Genomic DNA, 12,515 nt, shown 5'->3' with positions numbered 1-12,515 from the left:
CCATATAACCATATAATTCTTATCATATAAAACTAAATTTCCATCTTTTTGCATCCTAAGAAAACAATTAATACCTTTCCCATTAGTTTTAGTATCCCAAATTTTATTTTTTTTAAAATATAGTACCAAATTGCAATCAAGTTGCATAATCAAACTATAAACCATATTTGGAGATTGGAGAAATTCACCAGATTGAAGGCTTGAAAAAAAAGAATAATGTGGTCCACTTTTAATGCAAGTTTTGTAAATATTACAATCTGCTAAACCAAAATATTTATAATTAGGAAATATATGGTAATGTAAAATATTTTTATCAGTATCAGAATTATAATCTAAAGTATATGATAACGAATATCGCATGATAGTGTATTCAACAGAGCTATAAGTTGTAAAATCATTTATAATATAATTTATCAGTATAAAATTAAAATTATCTTCTAAAAATTTTCCTGAATTAGGTATATAAAAAATTGGGATAACACTACAAAGCATCAAATAATATTTATGATTTTGCTGTATATCAAAAGCAGTTACTGTAACAATTAGACTTTGATGTTCATCATGTATAACTTTTGAAAATGAAAATCCTAGAAAAATTTCTTTTCTTTTTCCAATTTCTTGAATAAGCTCTTTCATTATTGGTATTATAACATTTTGTCTATATTCTTTTGTAATTGCTTCTCTATATCCTTCATAAATCTTTTTAACACATGTAGTATATGAAGCTAAGTAAATCAAAATTAAAACTAAAACTATAAAGACTTTAATCCTCATTTTTATTCTATTAAGGAAAATATTTATGAATAATAAATATTGAATTCTATTAAAATTAAAATAAGTTATTAGAAAGTATTAAATTTAATACTTTATCAATTAAAAAATAATATACTAATTTTTATATTTTAATTTTTTTAAAATATTATTATTTATAATGCAGACAGCATATGAATTAAAAATTGATACTAGGCATTAAATTTCTTTTTATATATAATTCCAGTAAAACAAATTAAAAAATAAATTAATTCAAGAAGCCATCAGATTAAATTCAATCTAAACCACTCACTTAAATTAGTGTCAATTTTGTGCAGAATAGTTTAAGATTTTTTATATTTGTTTTATGGATTGAGCTTCTTGTTTTTACTTCTGTGTTTTTGTCTGTTATCAACAGTAATTGTTTTGCATCTTTATTATTATAGCAACACACATCTATAAAAAGATATTTATAAGTCATAAAAAAATTCCTTATACCAGATGTTTTTACATCTGAATTATTTATTGGTTTGATCTTTTCACAATGATGGAATGCTAAATGTGTTTACAAGAGTTTCTAAATGGTATTCCAGAATCTCTCTCTCTCACACACACACACATAGATATATATATAAATATATAACACTCATATACTCTAGTGGTATCTTTATTAATTATTATCAATAAATTAAATAAAGAGGAACAATGAACTTGCATCATTGCAATAACTCATCTCTGGCTATCTTTCCTTTTCCATGTTGTCTCACCACATGATAAATGCTTTAGCTATCACATATTTGTCATCTCTATGTATTCATTAAATATTATATTAATCAAACCCCAAAACCTCTACTTATGGGATTTGAACTCAAAATCTGCTTGGGCATCTATGGACCTAGGTTTTTGAATTAGCTGAGGGTTGAATTAGATTAATTTCTAAAGCCTTATAAAAGTAAGGTTTTGATGACTTAGAGTGTTCAACATAAATCCTTTCTTTTCCATTATTTAATATTTTAGTAGTTTCATCATCTCCCCTTCTCTTAATGACAAGCTCTTAATAGTTTGAACACTTTGATATTGATCCCTTTCTGTCTATATGCTAACCATAATGGACCTCAAGGGGAAATATTGTCAATATGGGTACTTTAACCCCCCACCTCTACCCTAAAGGGAAGACTCAAACCCCTTAGGAAGGAGTAAAAATTAATAAGCTGTATGGTACTCAAGTAAAGCACCACTCCATCTGAGTCAGAAACATTATAATTAATGTTTTTTTCAAAAGTAAAAGTTACACTTAAAGCACTTCCTTGAAAGGCTTCCCTGACATCCTTTATATCTATGCTTATTCCCACCCAAGACTACTAACCCCCAACCCCAACCTATAATTTGGAAGCCTCTTTGAGAATTCCTTTAAGATTAAGTCCTTAGCCTCATTATTCCTATGGAACTCATCTTTCAAATCGTTTTTTTTGGTTGATTATAAATTTTAGATAATTGCAATTGATATTTCATAGGACAATATAACCCTCAAGGAACATTTCCACCTTAGCCTTTATAGCAATGTTACAGATTTCATACTTTCTTATCTAAATCTAACATCTCTCACAATTGCCATTGATTTTACTATTTGTTGTGATAATTGACTACAAGAACGATAAATAGAGCATCATTATCAAACCTTATTCCTCATTCAACAGCTCTAATCTTGGAGCAATATTGTGGTGATGCATACCACTTATGGTTAATGTCCTCATCTTTGTGCTCACCCTCATGCTCATATATTGGATGTAGCACTTGCAATTTTGGAAAATGAGAACATGTAGCAGACCTTATCTCTCTCCCCTTAATTTAACTAAAAAAAGGGCAATTGCTTAATAAGAGAGCTTTTAGTGACTATTTTATCCTCATTTTTCCCCTAAAGTTCCAAGGATCTACAATGATAATATATCCAAATCTCATCCCATGATCACATGCACTACACTTACCCCCTAAATATGTCAATATCCTCATTGCTCATTGACTATTAATTAACAACCCCTATTGAGCTAAGCGGAACCAACACCTCAATTTCTGCACTGAATGTACTAATCCTTCTATTATGTAAATTAACTATTTTATGTGAAGCAACTAGTCATCCACCCATACTGCAGTCCCATAGTTGATACTTTCGTCTGTGGATGCTCTACAAATTTTGAGTATATTATATTTTAAGTAGTCACTAATCAATGAGAATTGAACCTATGCCTCCAATACCAAATATAGTATACGTGGTTTTCACTCTTTATCCTATAGTGATTTACTATAGAATAACCAAAAAGTGCAACTTAAACCATCCATATGCCATATGTCTAAGGACAGTGGAGTAGAATCTAAATTTCAGGGCCTTGGGACACTGATAAAGCAATTTGGAACAATCCTAGAACTTTGCACATCCCAATGCCAAGACTAACAAGTAAAAATGAAGTTAAATGGAGTTTGGCGCTATTTCAATATACCAGTGGTTTATATATATCTATGTGTGTGTGTGTGTGTGTGAGTCTAAGTATATGGCTATAATGCCGTATACTAATATGATAGCCATTGAATTGGTTTCAATCTAGACCACTTGCTTTTGTAGATAAACTAAGGTTTTTGGATTAATTGATATGAACATTTATGTATTTGCACTCATATTGGTGAGATGAGGGGTAGCTTTAATTGTCCCTAAGGAGTGCTTTGATTTGGGATTTTGGTTTAAATTTAACTTTTGATGATTCTCTAGAAAGTAATTGATGCATTAAATGGTAAGGATTTAATGGCATGCTTATTTACTATAACATCAATATAACTTTTTAGTCACAAACTCACAGAAGTGATGGGATCAACTAATAATCAAAATAAAATATTATGCTCTATTTGATCTTATTTTCCTTATAGCTTTTTTAATTTCTTCTTTTTTGCTTTTTTCTTTTCATTCATCTTCATGGTATAGCAGCAATGTCTTTCTTCTTTGACTTTAGAGTAGCAGTTGGTACAATTGCTTGATGCTATGTAGTTATAATTGAACAATTAGACTCAATTGATAGTTGCATTCCCAGCCAAAGTTCTTTTGTGGGAATCTTAGGGATGATATATACTATTAATTTGATCACTTTATATAATTGCCACATATCATTCTTGGGATGATACTCGACATTTGCATGAGTTTCCCATATGTCTCTAAGGGATAGCGTTATAGTGGCATAATGGTTTGAGAGTAGCCACTCATACTTATTAAAGCATTCTTTTATACATTTTCAAATGCACATTTAGACATGTTGATGATTATGATGATGCCTTCTAATAATTGCATTGTATTTGTCAATGGTCATTTGAGTTAGTGATGCAATTTGGCATTTATTTCCAAAGCCTCTTGCTTCTTGCAAAGCCAAATATGTCAAAGCAGATGAAGTTTAGAATGTTATGCAACACTTCATCAAAATTTTGTAAGACTTGTGCATGCACTTGCTCCAACCACCCTTGACAATGCTCTTTTTTTGGTATAATATTATGAGATGTCGCTTCTTCCACTTCTCACTACACGTCCTTTAACTCTAGTTCTTGTGAGAAATAGTCTTGTTCCAATAGAGGTTAAGGTTATTGTTATTTGAGTTCAAGGACAAAAGTGAGAATGTGGTTGTGGTTGTGATATCTACTGCTAGGTATGTGATGAAGTTAATTACACTTATCGATATTATTGATGTTTTCCATATTAATGACTTTTATTTTTTGGGTGGAGACCTTGGCATCAACAATATCCTGTTAATGTTGCTATAGTAGAAGGTTTAGACACTAAATTGTTTTTGGGAAATGAGGAGTCACGTGAGTAATAAAGGGTCCTTGTGCAAATAAGTTAGTAGCCCTTTTATCTTTTTTTTGGGAGTATTATCAAGGGGTTCACTCAGCACTAGTTTATCTAGTATTTACTTTCCAAATTCATTTTTATAATAAGAAGTCTCCTATTATTTGTTTCATATTGGTTGATACAAGTGTAACGAACTAAATTCTCCATTCTACTTAGTCACTTAACCACACTTTTGACCACTTAGAGGAGTCTCACACACAACCTTCATAAGTCTTATTTCCGACTTGGGGATATGCTGCTTATGTGAATGGCATCTATACTCCTCAACCTTTACACTTGGTCCAAATGCTCCATATATCCGATCCTCCAATAAACACCCAAAGGTACTACTGACATATTAGCTCATTATGCTAAGACTATGTCCATTCACATTTGTCTTATAGATAGTCTAAAACCACCCATACTATAGTCTTGTTTCTCAAAGATTGGGCCATCCATTTATGAGTGGTTATCCTATGACCACACCTTAACATCCTTAGAATGCTTGTGTGAGACACAAATCCCTAAGCCCCAAAGTGGAGCCAAAAGGGTGCCACGTGGTAGTGGCCGAAGCGAAGGCCAAACGAAAGTAATATATTTGGACCAAAAGCTCCGACTTGAAAAGTCAAGAGCAAGAGTGGAACTCCCAATGAAGTGCTTGAGAAACGAGCATGAAGCACGCAATAAGTGAGTCTCTAGAAAAGGGACCCGAGATGGAGTCCGAGATGGACCCAAGATGGAGTACGAGATGGACCCGAGATGGAGTCCGAGATGGACTCGAGATGGACTCGAGATGGACTCGAGATGGAGTTCAAGATGGAGCCTTAAATGGACCTGAGATGGACCTGAAATGAAGTCCAAGATGGAGTTCGAGATGGAGTCTGAGATGGAACTGGGACTGAGATCAAGACCGAGACCGAGTCCGAGTCTGAGTCTGAGTTCGAGTCCGAGTTCGAGTCCGAATACTAATACAGGCAATTGGGTGAAAGCCCAAAAGCCCAAAGTGATCATCCCCCAAAGGGGGGGGGGGGACTGTAGGGGTTTCAAAAGTATAGTAGGGAGAATGGGGGTTGGAGCCCAGTGGAGTTAATTTGGCTAAGACAGGCCAATTTGGCCCAAGAAGGCTGAGTACTCAAGTGTTGGGTGATGAGCTGACCACTGGGAAGTCTAAGGCTAGAGTGAATACAAACCGACAAGTGAAGTAATTTGGTGAAGTGTTCAAGAGCCAGCTCTAGTTCCCCCAGGAGATCAAATGGTCGATGCTCTCAGTCCAAGCATGGGTGGCACTACCTACTTGGATACCTGGCATGGCTCAACGAAACCTTGCTTTAAGCCCATGGCTAGAGCACCCAAAGGCAGAAGGCAGGGAGAGTACCCATAAAGCCTGCGTAGGGCCACAGTGTTCTGAAATGTTATCCCAAAGTCCCAGACTATGGAAAGGAAGAAGAGCAGTCTTCTGGTGTAAAGACCAAGGATATGGTCATGTGAGGAAGAAGTCCCAGAGAACCATGGGACTTAGTGGTTAGGCCTATGGGCCTTAATCCAGTGGTAGTGTTGGCGAACACGGCCATGGACAGAAGGGACTTGGTGGGGACTAGAAAAAGGATGTTGGGGAAGGCTATTTCCCATGCCTGCAGGCACCCTAAGGATGCTAAGGAGTGGATCTGGGATGATCACTCATGGATGGATGGCCCAATCTTTGAGAGACGGGACTGTGATGCAGGTGGTGTTAGAACACTGGTGTGACCAAGGTAAAGGGGCATGGCTTTAGCATAACAGGCTGATATGTCGATGGTACCTTGGGGTGTCGGTCATGGGATTGAACACGTGAAGCACTTGGGCCAAGTGCAAAGGTTGAGTGGCGGGGATGCCATTCTTGGGGCTAGCAAGCCCAAGTCCGGAATAGAACTTATGGAGGTTTGTGAGTGAAACTCCTCCAAGTGGTTAGAGGTGTAGTTAAGTGACTAAAGTAGAATGGAAAAATTAATCACTTACAGCTTAGAGACATGGAAACACCCTTCCTCAATATCCCTCCTTTAATTCTAAATTTGGATTATTTAAACCCAAGAACACTTAACTTTAAGTATCCCAAAACCCTTAACCGATTGGAAAAAGGTTTATTCATGGGCCCTTTCCCTCTATATTTGAACCCCATGGATTGTCTCTTAAATCATTCTCTTTGGTTATTTACACCAAAGACTTAGACTCGAACTCGGACTTGGACTTAGACTAAGACTCAGACTCAGACTTGGACTCGGACATGAACTTGGACTCAGACTTGAACACAGACTTGGACTCAGACTTGGACTCAGAATCAGTCTCTCAAACTCTAACACTTCCACATATCACGACACCTACTATATATCAATCTTTTTTGTCTCCCTTTCTAGAGACTCATTCATCAATCATTTCATATTCATTCCTCGAGCCTTTTGTTTGGAGTTCCACTCCTGCTCCTAACTTTCCAAATTAAAGCTTTTAGTCCCAACGTGTTACACTTGTTAGACTTTTATTTCGACCACTGCCATATAGCATACTTTCGACTCCACTTTTGGGCTTAGGGATTTTTGTTTTACAACTCCACCCCCCATAGATGAAGTTCATATCTTCATCAATGATAAACCTTTTATAATATAACCCCATATGGGATACTATTTTTCATCTTTAGCACCAAGCCCATATTCATCGATGGTTCACATTTAAAGGCTCACTATACCTTGCCTATAGTCTCTCCATCTTAGAGACTCATAATATCATTTGTGTCGCTTCTCCTCCTTTGTTTGTTTAGCTCTAATTAAACCCATTAAAGACACCTTCTCTATCTCAATTTTATTACTCATTCTGGAGTAGTCTTAGCCTCTTTCAATATAATTATCATACTTTGGAACTTTGATATTGATTTCTCAAGGCACTTTTCTCAATATCTCCAACACCTTGCATTGCATATGTTGTGCAAACTTTATTTCCCCATCCTAAAAGTTTTTCACTTGAGGGCACCATCGTCCTTTCTTTTATTCCATGCCACCCTAGGCATTAAATTCCACTTATTCATGAATTATAATAGGGCTGTCTATGGCTCTATTATTTGGCTATTTCGCTGCTTTATCTTTTGGAGCTTTCATCTTTGCCATATTGGAGCATTTGAGAAATCCATCCTTAGAAACATATTTCCTTTCCCATAATCCATTAGCATCTACCACATAATAGTTCCTTGTCTAACTTATAATCTAGATTTCCAAGGCCTTTTCTCAACCACTAGTCTTTCACTTTTATTCTTTGAGTGTTGCACCAATCAGTATAGAATCACTACTTCCATCCTTAAAATATCCTTTCAGTTCTATAACAAATGTTTTGTTTTGCTAAGTTTATAGGGTGTTTATCCCTAGTAAGTTTTTTAAACATTTTTTGCTGTGGGCTCTATCCTTAACCCAACCTTGTGACTCTCCTATAGGTCTTTCTTTAAAAACTATTTTTCTTGGACTTTTAATACCATTGTATTTCATAGCCCATTTCTCTTAAATGTCTTTCCCACTTGGTCAAATTAACCAAGTTATACCATATTATTTGTTCAAATCATTACTTTGAATTTAACTCACCAAGGAGCTTGTCCTTGATTATTAGCTATGGAATCACTTAGTAATCCCACATAGATAGCTTAATGGGTTTACCAATAAACACTAAGTCCACCAAATCTCTAAGTTGTTAATTACAACTCTGGGGGTTTCCCCCACACTTGGTGGTGTGCCCAAGTCAACCCTTCCAACCAAAGATCTATAGCTATTAAAATTAGGTGTCCTTGTTCATTCACCATGTCTTTGGTGCCACTTGCACCAAAGTATTCAAGTTAGATATACCAAACTTTCACACTAAGCAATTTAACTTTACATCATACATCCCTCGTTTGGCGGTGCGCTAAAGCTAGCCTCCTTACTGAGAGTCCATAACTATTGAAAAATGAGTGTCATAATATTCTAAACCATCACCACGCCCTAGTGAGTTGGGACTAAAACCTAGTCGCAAATGTGACTTCGGGTATCAAAAGTTATTTGTCAGTTACTCCTTTTGGATATTCTTTCCTTACTGCCATGATGGCAAAAGGTCGGTATTGCTGGTCTTTTTATTAGTCTCCACCTAAGCTAATTGAGAAATTGATCTTTGCATGTGTATTTGACCAAATGAGCATAAGGACAAAATCCTTAAGTGCCATTAATCAAACATACTTGACAAAGTTAGAAAAATTCATTTGTTGACTTGCACTTGCTAGTGTTGAAAACCCCTATGATATTGAGCTTGGTCCCTCAATATTTGCCAAATGATAACTTACTATATTTACCAAACATCTTTGTGTTAATCTCATTCTGATCCCAAATGCTATTTATAGAAAGTGTTTAAATTTGCTCATTTGGCATATCTATAGAATGTAGAGATTATCCTAAAGATAATGGTTTTCATCCCATGTCCAATTTTGCAATCTAGGGACATTCCATATTAAGTAAGTTTTGAGCTTATCCCAAAGACTAACTTCTGATACTAAGGGAGGCTTGGGGTGAAAGCCCAATGCGTGTGTTCCTCAAAAGGGTGGGGGATATAGAGGGTTCCAAATGTATAGTAAGGATAATGGGTATGTTAGGTATGGCCAACCAACCTAGGGCATAGTCTAGCTTCCATTTACATGTCTATCCTTGTCCTATATTTGGTTTGAGTCTAAGCCCAAGTTTCATACCATGCTAGTTGGTGGAGTACTTATATCCTTGCGTTAAGCCATTAGTATGTTGAAATAGTGCCAGACTTAATTTAGCTCCATTTTGCGTGCTAGTCTTGGCATTAGGATGCTAAATGCTCTAGGACTGTTCTAAGTCACTCTGTGTTTTTGTCTCTTCGCTCTTTGGGCTGAACCTTCGAGAGTCACTCCATGCTCTAGTTCCTTCACTCCTTATCTCCATACTTAGGAGTTTAGCTCTGTTCCTTTATTTAGTGGCTCAAAGCCCTAAAACTCAGGCTTCATACTACTGTTCTTGGGACACATGGCATATGGCACATAATATGTAACATGTGGCACGTCAAGGGTTTAGGTTCTACTTTATGGTTATCCTATGGTAAATCACCATAGGATAAAAAGTGAAAACCATGTGCACTACATTTGGTATCAGAGGAAATGGCACAGCTTTGATTCCCATTAATTTGTGGCTACTTAAAAATATAATATACCCTTGAACAAGATATATTTCTACCCCTAAATTTGAAATTGTACATATTAGGCATCCATGCATATGTTTTTCCTTTTGGTGGAGCATCCACAGATGAAGGTATCCACCGTGGGACTATGGTATGGGTGGATGATTAGTTGCCTCACATGGAATAATTGATCTATACAATAGAAGAATTGGTAGATTTAGTGTAGAAAAAGAAATAGCTATATTGGCTAAATGCATTAGTGAACTTATTGCGGTTGAGTTGGATTCGAATGGTCATTTAGTTCGAGTGTGTTCATGTTCCTATATCTCGTACCTAAAGTATTACATTCATATTGGATAAGTATATAACTTAATAGTATGAGTTTAGTGTTTGAGTCTTGTGAAGGTAAGTTGAAAAAGTGATTGTTAGTTTCTTTGTAACTAATGATTGTTTGTAGATTTCATTGAAGACTATGGATATTTGTGTAAGCCATAAATTTTTCCTTTCTAATTTGCCAACTTACCTTGTCTATCTGACCAATATTGCGTTGGCTTTAGTTAAGTTCTCTTGCCAAGGTTCCTGCTTATTGTACCAGCTTCTACTTAGTCTCACTTGGTTTTAACTACTCACTGCATGAGCAATGGAGCATTAGCCATCCATCCACAGATTCCTAAATTTCTCCCAATCCCCCTCTTTGGGTTAGACTAGACTTAAAGTTCGGCTACACTCCCTGTAAGCACAAGTAGCCAAGCACACCAAGCCACCAGGTTTCTAACTTTCTTTGGTATAACAAGACTTGATCATAGGACCCTCTAAATCCCAAGCCTTGGGTGCAACACTTACTTCGGGACACCCGGGGGAAACATTATGGCCTAATGGCCCAATATAGGTACCCCTACTCCCCCACTTCTATCCCAAAGGGAAGGCCCAAGCCTCTAGGAAAGGCGAAGATCAATGAGCCACAAGGTGCTCAAATGGGGCACCACTCCACATGAGCCAGGAGCATTGCAGTCGGTTTCCTTTTCGGGAGTGGGAGTTGCTCTTGAGCACTTCCTTGGGTGGCCCCTCCAACACCACCCAAGTTCATGCTCACTCCCACTTAATGCCCCTCAACCCCAATTTTAACCTCAAGCCAATTTGGAAGCACCACTGAAAAGTTCCTTTAAGACTGGTTCTTAGACCTCACTAATCCCTACTATACTTTTGGAACCCCCTGCAGCCTTGTTAGGAAAAATACACGACAACAAAGAAAGACTGAAAAAACTCCCCTAGGGCTTGTATTTCAGCAATAACTACAAATCACTCATACTGAGTGTGTTGGGCCTACAGTAACTCCTCTATGATCACACGTAGGTAACGATACCACACTTGACCACAGGTTGGATAGGTAGTTGGAATTTTCTGCTCCTCTCGAACTCTCAACTCCTCAATTGCACGCCTTATCTGTATGTTGTTGGTGATGCGATCGGTGACGGGATCTCAACGGCCTATAGGAGGTCCCACCATCTTCAAGTAGAAAGAACTCAAGAACCAGAGAGAGAAAACAAGAACTCTAAAATAACTGAATGGCTATACCTAATTTTCAAACTACTAAAAATTTAAACACCAACCAATGGCTAAGACTTTTCCAGCTAATAACCCTTCATCCACAGCTTTGATCGACTTGATTTCACCACCAAAGAACTTCCCTTGATAAGATCTTCAACTTCATAAAAAACAACTTCTTCAAATTCTCAATTATGAAATCTGTCACTTTTCCTCTCTCTAGACAGAATATTCCCAGGAAGCTTCTTCAGTGAGCTTCTTCATTTTTCACCTTTTTCTAGCTCAGAAATACATTAGTACTCACAAAAGCAACCTCAAGTGTGAAAATATGACCGTATATACAATTGACACCATACCACCCTGATACTTGTGCCACCCTTGGCACGCTGACTGCCATTAACCACTGACTTCTTGACTGGCTCAAACCCAACTTTGCTACACTTTCCTCAGACATCACTCAACTCAACTCCATTTGACTTCTCACACGGCAACACTCGGCTTCTTTCAACTCAGACACTGGTGGTTTCTTATCTGCAACACGGGACTCCTCAAGCCAATTCCACCATCGAAGACCCGCATCATGCAAAACCATCGGAATAGCCACTAAAGCTTCTGCATCTGGAGTTCCTCTAGCAGCCAAGAACTTCTTCACATTGGCTAACCAAGCGAGACACTCGTCCATACCACCATCACCGGAAAAGGTTGGAATCTTGAGTCGATCTACCAAAGAAGGCTTACTTGGAGCATTACCCCATCCAGCCTCGAGTGCCTCAACACGCCCACGCATGGTATCCATCATGCCATGCATCTCGTCTTGCATCTCTTGCTGATTTCGATTAAGGGCTCGCAGCTCATGAACCACATCTTGAATAGTCCAAATCTCCGCAGCTTCGTCGGCACCATCATTGACACCACCATCGACAATAGGATTCCAGCGTTCAGCTTGGTCGGCCATCGCAATCAATGCTCTGATACCAATGTTATGATCCGGCGCAAAAAGACAAAGATCTAGTTGCCCTAGACTATGCTACGCCACCTCTTGAGGTTCCTCACCACCCAACCACCCCCGAGCTACCTCAAAAGCTCCACTGCGCCGCCGCTCCACTGTGAGCCCTAGGGTAGGTTAAGTCCCTTAAAGCTCTATTTCATTAAAGTGGGAATTGTCATTATCCCACTTGTAAAA

The sequence above is a fragment of the Selaginella moellendorffii genome, unplaced genomic scaffold, assembly GCF_000143415.4.
Source record: "Selaginella moellendorffii unplaced genomic scaffold, v1.0 SELMOscaffold_66, whole genome shotgun sequence".
In the NCBI taxonomy this organism is placed as follows: domain Eukaryota; kingdom Viridiplantae; phylum Streptophyta; class Lycopodiopsida; order Selaginellales; family Selaginellaceae; genus Selaginella; species Selaginella moellendorffii.
The sequence above is the reverse complement of the archived record's forward strand: the minus strand, read 5'-3'. Positions refer to the sequence as shown.